Here is a 12,606-nt window from a genome sequence, read left to right as displayed (position 1 = left end):
CAATCTTTTCATAATTTCAAACGGCTCTGAGAAATCCAGAACAACTCACATCAAGACACCACTGACGCATCAATACTCTGTTCTCAATATAATAAACAACTTTTCTCTCTTCTGCCACTTCCGAGGAAACAGCAGAAGAGAAACACTTACACAACGTAGGGTCATCTTTTTGTGCATTAATAAAGTTCTCTCGTGTCACTTGCATTTTAACATCCGCTGCATTAAAAACGGCAGCTTCTTCATTTAGGTTACTGTCAGTCACCATCACATCGTTTGCAAAAACAGGGGACATGAAAGTTGATGATAAATCATCCGCATCAACATATTTGCGAGCCTGTGCTAAATGCAAATTCATCCGTCAATTCATTAGAAGATGTTGACAAATTAGGTTTATCACAAATCTCCAACAATGGCATTACTTTTCCCCCAGTTATGTCATTGCCGAGAATAAATGTCACCCCACCCACAGGTAAATTATCACGCACACCAACCTTGACCATCCCTGTAAACAGATCCGACTTTAAATAAATCTGATGTAAAGGAACTTTTACCGTACCCATTTCAATGCCTCACACAAGCACAGAACTACCACAAAATGTGTTTTCAGAAAATGACAAAACATCCGACACTATAAATGACTGCATCGCTCCCGTATCACGAAGCATAGTCACTTTCACCTGACTCTTAAGTTCCTCATCAACAGATACCAACCCTTCCATCAAAAAAGGTCAATAACTAACATCTAGTTCATCAGAACGCTCAGATTCAACAACATCAACAGATTTGACTAAAGCGACACTTTTACTACCAGTGCTTTGCTGTTTCCGCTTTAACGTAAGACAGTCAGCAATCACGTGCCCCGCTTTATGACAATAAAAACACTCCCTCTCCTCTCTAGCCTTTGTAGTATTATGTTTCGAAGGTGTTAAATCTTTTGGAGTGAACGAAGTAGACAAAACTTTCTCTGTACGAACCGAAGAAAAAACATTTTTGTGAGTCAGTGCGAATTCATCAGCACAATGAGCATCGACACTGCAATGCTGTACGCGTGGTAGACCAATCACAGCAGACTAGACCATCTGACCAATCAGATCAGATCTCTAATACAACGGCCTATTATTAGAAAATGAAAGTGTTTTTGTGTACACAAACTTGTAGTTGGACAACAAAGTTACTTTCTGTTCGCTGAGATAAACCACAATACGATCAGGAATGTAGCTCTTAAATTCCTCCAATAGAATTAATTTTGTGTAACCCCTGAAATTCTGCAACCTTACTAGAGATACACCAATTGTCGAACAATAAACCTTTTTCTCTAGCAAATTCTACTAAAGTTTGACTCATCGATTTCTTATGGCCCCTGAAACGTTGCCGATATGCTTCGGGTCGCAAAATTGCAGCTTTTACAACGTCATACTTCAAACTGTCCTCTAAAGACAGTGTAGCACGTACCTCCTGAGCTTTTCCAGTTAACCTGCATTGAAGCAGCAACGGCCAAATATCTCAGGGCAGAAGCGATTCGCTCAAATACATGAAAATAAGAATCCACTTCAGCCTCTCTAAACTGTGGCACAAGAGAGATAAATTTACTCACATCAAACACATTACTCGCCACTCCCATTCCCACGGACTCAGCAGTGCTCTGCGCAGATCGTATATATGATCAGTTATGACCTGAAAAGGAGCTCAGGAGGTCCAGTGTATAAAGTGTGGAACTGGTGACCGAGGCAGACCAATATCCACTCCTAAGGAGGTCCTTCAAGTCAGGGGTCCACTGATGCTGGCACGTTTGACATACATATAGTGGCCGATGCAAGTCAAAATGCCCTTTGAACAAAAACGTACATTTAAAAAATCATTTTAAAGAGGAACTATTACAATGTCCTTAAAATGACATGTCATGCAGTGTGTAGTGTTGCTCTGTGTGAATGTAAGCAGTCTGCCAAGTTGTAAAGCCGAAAGTGAATGAACAACAAAGTTATTGACTTGGTGAAAAAGGAGTCGACTCTGAATCACGCAAACGAGTCATCTGTCATTCTAATTTCAGTTCCGGGTCAGATTTGCATCACTCCGCGTAATGCCCGCCTACGTTCCATTTGCGACACTGCGATGCTGTACGCGGTAGACCAATCACAGCAGACAATACCATATGACCAATCAGATCTGACAGAAAGGAGGGGATTAGACAGATGAATCGCCGAATTAATCATTTGAGAGTCAGTCAAGTAGTAAGGTAATATAACGGCCTATTATTAGAAAATGAAAGTGTTTTTGTGTACATAAACTTGAAGTTGGACACTCCATAAACCAAAGTAGGTGGTGAAGTTTGTGCCTTCACAGGAGCAGTATGGCACCTTCACTGTTGGCGAAATGCATGCTGACAAAAAGAAAGAAAACCACTAATTTAGATTATCTGTAACTGGCTGCAGGCACACATGAGCAGCAAAATGAGGGCTTTTGCGAGAACATACCTTTCTCACGGATGCAATATCCATCTTGCCCTTTAATGACGCATGAGGTTGGAGGGTTTGCTTCAAAAAACCCATGAATCACACGTTCCCTGTTGTGGAGTGGCTGTTTTTTGTGTCGCAATACATCACAGTCCCCACAGAACCACTCCTCAGGAAGACACTCTCTGCACCTAGGGAGAAAAGAAAAAATAGTGTAACATTATTTCAGGTGATTAACTCATATAAAGTATAACACACTCAATTTAAGCTATTCCAAATGTGGTTAGATACTAGGTTTGATTTTATTGTATTGGACTGATGGTGGCTCAGTGTTTAGCGCTGTCACCTTACAGCAAGAAGGTCGTAGATTTACTTTCCTCATAAATGTGGTTTTCATCTGGGTGTCCCCCGAAACACATGCACATTAGCCTATAAAGCAGAGCACTAAACATTAAAACCAACCTAATAACAGCAGGCTCATAGTAAAGAAAACACAACGGCTGACCATCAGCCTCTTTTGCAATAAGGCATTTTAGGTGGTATGGTCTAGCGCTCTGAGGCTTTCTGCTGCCGCAAAGACCATGATGATGCAGAGCTTTTCTGAGGCTCAGCAGCAGGATAAGATGTCAAAATATCAGAGAGCCTCTCCATATTTTTTCTGTAAAGAAAATATGAAAAAAGCTGTAAGGGACAATTTAGATGAGGACAAATTAAAAGTCAACTGATCAATATTTAGAATAAACACCATTTCATGATTCAGTATCAAACTGGCCTTAATCTTTACTAAATTGTGTTCTCAATCCATTTACGGCACTGTCAGTTTTGTCTAAGGGGTTTTTCTTTAATCACACATGGATTTTAGATGTAAACTTAAATTCATCACTTTGATTTACCAAATTGCTCTTGAGGATTTAGCTCTGCTGAGGGCACAGTAAGTGGAACCTCCACACTGGATGATAGGGAGCATTCAACTGGGGTGTGTGTGACTGAAAAACAGTACATAGAAGAATAAAAACATGTTAGGCTATGTTTGTTTTTATCCAAAACTGAACAATTTATGAAATCTTACTTAATCTTAGAATACAGTACTTGGTGATGTATTCTACTACAGTGCCACTGAAAGGTTTATGTACTTTTTTAATGTCTTTTTAGATATTGGAATATTTTGAACTCTCAACAATCAATTATAGTGTTCTAACTTGATTTAGTCCAACATTTACATAGGAAATTCCTACAATTTACAAATGTAAAATAATTCAGATATAACCTGTAGCTGAAGCTTGGCGTCGCCCTCCTTGCCCTCGGCTTGCTATGTCCTAAAGAGTCCCTTTTAGAGGTCTGTGGAGGGTCTCCTACAGAGCGTGCACGTTTCCTCTCCACAGCTGCTGTCTGTGTGTTGGAGTGAATATTTCTTGTAAGATTGATGTTGTTAAAGGTACTGGATCCAAAAGACAGGTGATTAGTGAAAGGAAAACACAACATAGTGTGTTAGTAAGGTGTTGAATGGCTAAAATGAACCTTGCCATAGATTCTCCAAGTGCCCTATTTTAACCATCTAAACCAGGGGTGTCAAACTCGATTTCATCCTGGGCCACATCAGTATTATGGTTGCTCTCAAAGGGCCGGTTGTAACTGTAAGACTATATAAATGTATCTCTCACACTGCATAATTACATCTGCATTTAATTACTCATTTTGGTAATAACTCAATTAATACCCAGTTTTGACAGTAAAAGACCAGTAAAATAAAGTGTATTCAAATGTACAACTATTGTACAGTTTATTAAAAAAAATAAAAGACTTGTTTCTGTATGAACACATAGTTGGTCTGCATAGTGTTTCTTGACAAGCTAACATTTTTAAACGCCTTTCTGGTCAGGGCACACTTGCTCACATATCTTCAGCATACACTGCTTTAAAAATGTACCTTCTGAAAAACACTTGGTAACTCAGGCGATTTCAATAAAGCTGGCTTTCACGGCTGCATCAATTTTTTGCAGAAGCATTTGCAAACAAATTCTGCCAAAAATGTAAGTTTTTTTCAAGTCTTGTACCTTTTGTTGCTTTTCTTCGTGACTAAGGTTAGCATACTTTGCTCCGTGTTTGGTTCCGAAGTGCCGACGTAAATTGTACTGTATTCTTTAAGCACAGCCACCCCTGTTGAAAAAAACAGTATATGCTGAGTTAGGTATGTTTTGATGCTGGTTGGACCAGCTTAAACCAGCTATGGACCAGCACATGACCAGCTAAACCAGCACAAACCAGCATCAAAACATACCAAACCAGCATATGCTGTTTTTTTTAACAGGGATGGCCTCCTGGCAAAGACGACACACCGGCTTGTTTCCATTAAGCACAAACATATTTGCTTTCCCATCCCTCTTGAAATAGCCTCCCCTCTGCATCAATTTTTCTTTGTTTGATGTAATCTAATTAATATTTATATATCATATCACTCACTTATTACACGGCTCGTTGGAATGCTTGATTCTGATTGGCCAGTCGCCACATTTGCAGGTTCGTTATTCCCAGATAACAACCTCGCAAAACTAATAACACAGTGTAACCCGGACGCAAAAAATCATTTTGACAGGTTTTTTTGACAAATTAAATATAAATATGTCTTTTAATAACATATATGACATTATATTTACAAATTATTAAACCAAATTGAATGTTCGTGACATCTGAACGTCGTTTCTTACCTTAAAACCGTAAGTAAAGAGCTTTTTCTGTTAGGTCTGCATTCAGTAAAAATGAGCTAATAAAATATTTCAAATTCACATTTCATGTCCAGTTTTTTTCTCATGTGGCAAGTATCCTGTGTAATAAGCCGGATAATGTACAAGCAGCCGGCTGTTATCACGAAATATAGCCCCTCCGGTGTGAAACAAGAAACAACCTGATCACACTGGAAGGGCTTATTTCTGCGATATATACGGACACTGCCACCTACTGGCTAGATGTCGTCATCGCGCAGGTAATAAAGTTGAGTTGCATTTTCAGGTCGTGGACATAAAATGTATAATAACAATACAATAATTTGTAAGCTCTCGCGGGCCACATAAAATGAGGGGTCGGGCCGGATTTGGCCCGCGGGCCTTGTATTTGACACATGTGATCTAAACACATGGTCTAAAGCGCAAGTGAACTTAAGGCGTGTCCGAATCCATTTTTGCTAGTTTAAGGACAGGAAAAATGGTCTTAAAGGGTTGTCCCTATTCTCTTAATGAGTCATGGGTGTGTTTTGGGCAAAACGTGCAGTAAACCAATCAGAGTCTCATCTCCCATTCCCTTTAAGACCTGAAACTAGCAAAAAACACTTGTGTCGAGTGTATGATAGAGCCCCAAGTCTCTGTAACTCCAAAATATATTCCTTTTTCCAAAATATATTCCCTCAGTTACACATGTCACAGAGCATTATAGGATGTTAATGCATCATGCAACGAACCTGCATGTAATCTTCTGCACTCATTCTTCTTCTACGTTCATCAAATTTTTACTTTAATTTGTCACCCATCCACGTTCAAATAAAATGATTGAGGTATATAAAAACTCTTACCCTGGCTTCAGCTAGAACACGGTCTAGTTTCAGTTTAAGAGCCATACGTCTCCCCTCTTGGTAGTGGGGATCCTGTGAGTCAAGTTTATGTTTGGAGGCCATTGCAACACAAACAGATACAGACAGACGGACACAAACAAACAGACAGATGTACTGTATACAGAGAGGTTGTGAGAGTTAGACAGAAATAGATAGTTAGACAGACAGATAGATAGATAGGTTGGCTCTTAAAAGTGCCTTTGGGTTCGGTAAATCAGGTGTATATGTTCGGACAGGTGACTTGTTTGACAGGATCTGCAAGGGAGAACAGAAAATGTTATTTATGTAGTGTAGAGTAATGTTAAAATAAGGTTTAAAAAGGCTACCCCCAATAGTGAGAGGTTCCCTTTTTCTTATAAATACTTAAGGTAAATTAATGAAAATGCAAGATTTACCATTCCCTTTCTGTCGGTCTCTCGACGTTGTGTCGAACCGACAGAATGGGGTTTGTCTTGAGAACCTATCATCTTCTGAGTATTTAGAAAAGGTCAATGAAAATTGGCAAATTAAATTTGCATGCCGGGCTCCTCCCCGGATGTCCGGGTGTAAGAGGGAAGCCGGTTCATTCATTCATTCACCTTTTGTTCTTCAGAGCCTAAGCATCTGATGAGCTTCTCTACGATCTTAGTGATCATTCTTTCTGCTGGAATCTACGACGTGGACAGCGGACGGTCCCTTCCTGCAGTGACTCTCCCCTGGGCGTCTCGGCAGTTCCGGAGGTGTTCGAGCAAATTTCCTTTTCTAAAAGAGCAAATTTCTCCAGCGTGGCTTGTCCCGCTGTTCTCATGGGTGCAACACACTCATCGAGGAGGGGGACGGACACAATGCCTGCTTCCAGTACGCTGGGGCAGACGTTGTGGATACGTCCTGCCCGCACTGCGGGCGGTGACGATTCAGACGTTGTGTCACAGGTGGCTGTGTTCCCACGGGACTCAGCCACCACCTCATTTGCTCCCCGTTCCGTGGCGGCAGGACTACGGCCCTGCCGTCCGCTACGGCAAGCAGCGAGGGTGATATGGGGATTACTGTGAGCGATAATCCGCCAGCCACGGGCTCACGGACCGTTCACACCTCGTCTCGCTCGTCTGACCGTTCCCCAGGAGACGGTCCGCCGTCTTATTCCTCAATCACGTATTCGGACACGATGCGTGATGATGAGATGTCTCCTGCAGCATCAGGGGGTGACGTACTGCCATCCGACTCCGACGAACCACCTTACCTGCGCTCCGTACCCTCTTGCGACCTAGGTGACGGGCCTCAAGAGGCCCGGCCCCTTCAAGCCTCTCGGGGTTGCCGCTCTTTCTCAGTCTTGATAAAGACGGCTTTCCGCATGGCGCTCACCTTCAAGAGGGTAGAGGATCTACAAGCACCCTCCGTGTCCACAGATTGCCTAGAACTCGGGGCTGGGATTCTCACGTTATCTTGAGACCCCGCCCCGGCTACGTGCCCAAGGTTCCCACCACTCTCCCGAGAGACCAGGTGGTGAACCTGCAGGCGCTCCCCACCGGGGAGGAAGACCCAACCTATCCGTGTTGTGTCCAGTACGCGCACGGCGCCTCTACTTGGACTGCACGCAGAGCCCAGAAGCTCTGAGCAGCTCTTTGTCTGTTTCGGAGGTCAGCAGGAGGGCTGTCTCCAAACAGAGGCTGGCGCAATGGATCGTGGATGCCCTCGTTAGGGCATACCGATCTCATTTCGCCCCTGCCCGTTGCACACCCCTCGTGGGCACTGGCTCAGGGCGCCTCTCTGGCAGACATCTGCAGAGCTGCGGGTTGGGCTATGCCTAACAACTCCGCGAGGTTCTAATACCTACGCGCGGAACCGGTGTCAGCCCGCGTCCTGGCAAGGTGTGGGACCGACAGCCGGTAGGGCGTACGCCTGCAGAATCCCTTCCCCCTCCGGGGGGAGCAGTGGCGATCCCGCCTCACTTCTTTCCCCTCGGGTAAAGAATAGGCATTCCATCCATCACTAAGCACCCTTCCAGGGGACAGGCTGGGCAGAGCAGCCCTGCCCCCTTAGGCCGGGGAACAGTTGAGTTATTCCACATAGCTCTAACCGGACCTAGTGCTCCAGACGTGGTAACCCCCCCTCCGTGGGCTGTTCCGTCTGATGTATCCTCATGAATGGTTCCCACCTTGGCAACCCATGACCTCTCCAGGTGGACTCCCACCTTGCGGTTAACTTCTGCAGTCCGCACTTTCCTCCCATGAGTTCTCCCCTGATGGTGAGACCATGTGGTGTCTTCACTAATTCCTCCCTACGGTAGGTAGTGGCCTCTGCAGCATTTTTCCCCAGGGGGGAATGATGCTTACCCAGTGGGGAATGATGCTTACCCAGTGGCCCGTACGGTGCCGGGCGGCTTCTCGCCATTTAGAGAACTAGGCATCCGCCCGTGACGGCCGGTGATAGGGGCTTCCCAACTTTGTGTAAAGCTCTGGGTCCCCCTACCTCTCGACGGGAGGGTCATAATTTTGCGTTAGCGTCTTCGTCTGACTCGCCCAGGCCAGTCAACGTCGCTCCACAGAGATTGTGATGCGGCTCAGTGCTGTGGCATTTTCCATAGGAACCCCATTCTGTCGGGTCGACACAACGTCGAGAGACAGACAGAAAGGGAACGTCTTGGTTACGGATGTAACCTCGGTTCCCTGATGGAGGGAACGAGACGTTGTGTCCCTCATGCCACAACACTGGCCGCCCACCCCAGCGGTCGGGGGAGGATGCTTTAGGCTCCTCAGACCAAAGGTGAATGAATGAGCACGCCGGCTTCCCTCTTATACCCGGACATCCGGGGAGGAGCCCGGCATGCAAATTTCATTCGCCAATTTTCATTGGCCTTTTCTAAATACTCAGAAGATGATAGGTTCTCAAGACAAACCCCATTCTGTCGGTTCGACACAACGTCTCTTCCCTCCATCAGGAACGAGGTACATCGTAACCAAGACGTTCCCTTTCTGTCGTCTCTCGACGTTGTGTCGACCCAACGTGGGTTCCTATGGAAAATCCCACATTTCCTGCATTGACAGATAAAATGCATATAACATGCGTCTGGGGTTCCTCATCCCAGATTTAAAGGACACTTTATGTGCAGTAACTTTAGGCAAAGTTATATTGTTATTACTGACACATTACAGTGAAGTTGTGGGTGAACCACGATGATCCGAGAGAAAATGTCATCGTCTAGAGCTCACACAATAATGCAATGCTCCATGTTGAGTTACCCTTCAGCTGATATAACTTAAACTACACTTAGCTTTTACTAGTAATCATTAATAGTATGATTATTGTAGTTGATTATTTGATATTTGTATATTTTTTAGGTCCCCTTGTAACAGTTCTTTTGATTTCTCCCAACTTCACTGACTAATTATATATAACAGTTACAATTAAACACACACTGATGAAGGCCCAAATGCATCAGTGTGCAGTGAAGTGAATAAAGGATTTTTAACTTTTTTGGACCAGAAGAAGTGCCTTGAATTTCTTTCTATTAATAGAGTTAGCTTATATTGAAGTTAGCTAGCTCCGTTCAGCAAGCCTAATTTGTTGTTATTGTTATTATTCGCTAATAAGGAGCAAACCAATGGTCGGGTTTAAATTGCTGCTCAAGCATTTAAACCATGTGAGTTTAATGGCAAAGAAAGGCATCAATTACAACATTTAAACAAAACGTGATCATTGGTAATTAGCTCGTAACTTACCTGGACTGTGGTTTGAGCGCGCAATGAGAAGAATTCACCCGCGGCTGCGGCCTGGCTCCGGAGGCTGAGGATCATGGGTAATGCTGACAGAAATCCCAAATGTAATCCCCCCCAATTTTTATCAGAGAATAAGGCAGAATATATATTTTATCATTTATATACTGTAATAAATGTGTGTGTCTCTAATTAACGCAGTCTCGTATATTTGTATGTATGACCGCCAGAGCCGTCTTTTGGGCTAGGGAAATATATAAAAAGATTAATTGAAAAACAATTTAAACATCTTTTAGTTGATTTATTTTTATTTTGTGTAGTAGGAGTTTATTCTAAATAATGGCAATGTAAGGTGTTCGACCCTGACGTGTGTATAGCCTACTGTGTTGACAATGAGTTTCAAATGTGTCTGGTCCTTCACAGAAACGACTGAGAATTATGTTCCCACAGCAACTGATTGCGCGTTTGCATTGAACGCGCGTCTTCTGTATGAAAAGTATAAGAAAAGCGTGCCAGTGGCTGTTTTTTTTTTAATCCGGGCTGTTCTGTTCCGTGGGATAATGATTCAGGCTGTATTTCATTTTCACTGGCAATTGGGAGCACCGGGAAATCCCGATGACCTTGCTTGGACTCTGATTTGGCTTCGAAGAGCACCGCAACCAACAATGCAAGTTCGCGTTACGGGTTATGTTCGTGGTGGAGGTCACGAAAGATTTTTCCTATTGAAATACATTAGATGGAAATTCGTGGTGAGTGACACGAAAAAAGAGGGAAATTCGTGTCCACCAACACGAACCAATAGATTAAATTTCGTGACTATATCACGAACTGCCGTGAGACTGGGTTGACATACCACAATCTACAATACCCAGCCGGCATGTTCGACGTGTAATCAACACTTTTAAAACAGGGTCATCGCCTGTCCATGTTTCACCCCTGGGGGGTAATTGTTTTTTTAAAACTAGAGCTCATTCACGCACACCATATCATGATTCTAGCCATTCAGATACCGATGTTTTCATTACACCTAGGCATGAGCGTAGGCAATGGTTGAGTCTCTAAACTCAACCATTTTTGTTTAAACTTGTTTTATTTTATCACATTGTTGCTTTTCATTGTGTGTGTGTGTGTGTGTGCGTGCGTGCGTATGTGTGTTAATAAAAAGTCATCAAAAGAAATTTGTTCTATTTGTTATTTATTGTTTGTTAATCAATAATATAAGCATACATTTTACCAATCTGAACACATTGAATACATTTAAACATATTTTTCTTATTATTATGGTCATAGGGTTTTAGTTTTTTCACAAAAAATGATACCATGTTGTCGTTTTTATCTAAATCAAAGGTATACTTTTTCATCACATATTCATAATCAGAAGTAGTGGCCATATGTTGGAGAAAGAATACACAATGTTGACCACAGGTGTCTGTCGAATAGTTTTGGACTTGTACGGTTGAATATTGCAACCGTTCACAATTGAGAATTAGAAATTTGATGATTTGCGGTGGAAACCAGGGGTGATCGGGTTTATTTCCAAAACTGTAAAAAAAACAACTAAGTCCATCTCTACTTATGTATACGGCCACCCAGTGTTCTCCGGGGAGTTCTGATGGGTGTGTATTAATTATGACCATAGATGAAACTGTTCTTAGACGTTCTTCTGGTAAATAGTCACATGGTAGCACACCTAGAAAGTGTGTGTTGCATGATATTTTATCCATTACGTCTGTGATCTGTATGGTATTCATGTTAATACTAATCAATCAATACTTGTCTACGGTTTGAAATTTCAAGAATCGAGTCATAAACACCATAGATTACAAGGTTTATCGTACGAGGGAGCGGTTGTCGAAACCGCGCTTCTAGTCTGATATTTCCAGATTTGATTAATGAGATATGCCTAGAGCATTCTTCATCAGGAGTTAAAATAAAATAATATATTGTATAACCATGCAAAAATTCTTCACGATTAATAGACAGTGCTTGGTTTTTCAGATGTCTTCCAGAAGATAGGGCTAATTGATAATACTACCGTACAGCAGAACCGGATCCGTATTCAGGTTGTAGCGGTTTGGCGGGGTGTTGTTGTCCGTCAACATAATCGGCCAAGAATTCTAAATCATAACTTTTAAAAGCAAAAGGGTTTTTATCATAAGACCCTGTGAAAGCATCGTTATCAACCATTGCTATGACTATGGCTTTGGGTAGAGTGCCTAGAAATACATTTTCCTGGGTCACGACGCGAGAACCAGCTGGCAGCGAATTATTTTTTTAATATTACATGCTCAATAGGATATTTGGCCGTTGCCGAGAGCAGTGTGTGAGGATGCCCCAGACCAGAGCATGTGAGCGGAGCGGAGCAGGGAGCGGGCGGGGAGCAGAGCGCACGAAATATAGTCGGAGCGCGGAGTGGGTTTTTATCCAAAGGCCGGAGCGATCGCTCTGTCTCGCTCCGGTTCCGCTCCGATACCGCTCACACCACGAGTCTAGGGCATGCACAAATCCACCTGTGCCTTCAACAATTAACAAAACTGTCAACCTACACTTCAAAAATCGTTTGTTGTTAAGGAGAGATGTCTGGTGTAAACACAAGCATAGCAGTGGCGATCCGTGACTCCTCTTCAGGGGAAGCAGTAATGCGAAGCTCGGGAAAACATGTATTTAGCCCGTCATGTGTGTTAGTGGTGGGCGGATCGATCCTGAAGTATCGATACTTTCGATACTGAGGTTGTATCGAAAAGATCGATCCTAACATAAAAATATCGATACTAATGTGTTTTTAGTTTTTACTACTGATTTTATTTATCCACTAATGTAGCTAATAATTGTATAATGAAGAAAAACTATTTCCCATACACCT

General features: G+C 42.9%; 1 long non-coding RNA gene across 3 annotated transcripts; it reads right to left on the bottom strand.

The window, feature by feature from the left end:
• Positions 1-2,221: 2,221 nt before the first annotated feature.
• On the bottom strand, positions 2,222-6,491 carry LOC130552616 (uncharacterized). 3 transcript variants are annotated; one of them, XR_008962762.1, is made up of 7 exons: positions 6,013-6,491; positions 4,505-4,607; positions 3,718-3,839; positions 3,344-3,436; positions 2,913-3,108; positions 2,472-2,641; positions 2,222-2,377 (listed from the first exon to the last, which is right to left on the bottom strand). It is a non-coding gene; the product is annotated as an uncharacterized LOC130552616 (long non-coding RNA). The 3 variants fall into 3 exon arrangements; XR_008962761.1 differs by lacking the exon at positions 4,505-4,607 and having other exon boundaries at positions 2,226-2,377; XR_008962760.1 differs by lacking the exons at positions 4,505-4,607; positions 6,013-6,491 and having other exon boundaries at positions 2,237-2,377; positions 3,718-4,469.
• Between the last annotated feature and the right edge of the window lie 6,115 nt (positions 6,492-12,606).

This window comes from Triplophysa rosa, linkage group LG4, assembly GCF_024868665.1.
Source record: "Triplophysa rosa linkage group LG4, Trosa_1v2, whole genome shotgun sequence".
NCBI classification, from domain to species: Eukaryota; Metazoa; Chordata; class Actinopteri; order Cypriniformes; family Nemacheilidae; genus Triplophysa; species Triplophysa rosa.
Note: the sequence above shows the minus strand (reverse complement) of the source record. Positions and strands in the feature narration are given on the sequence as shown.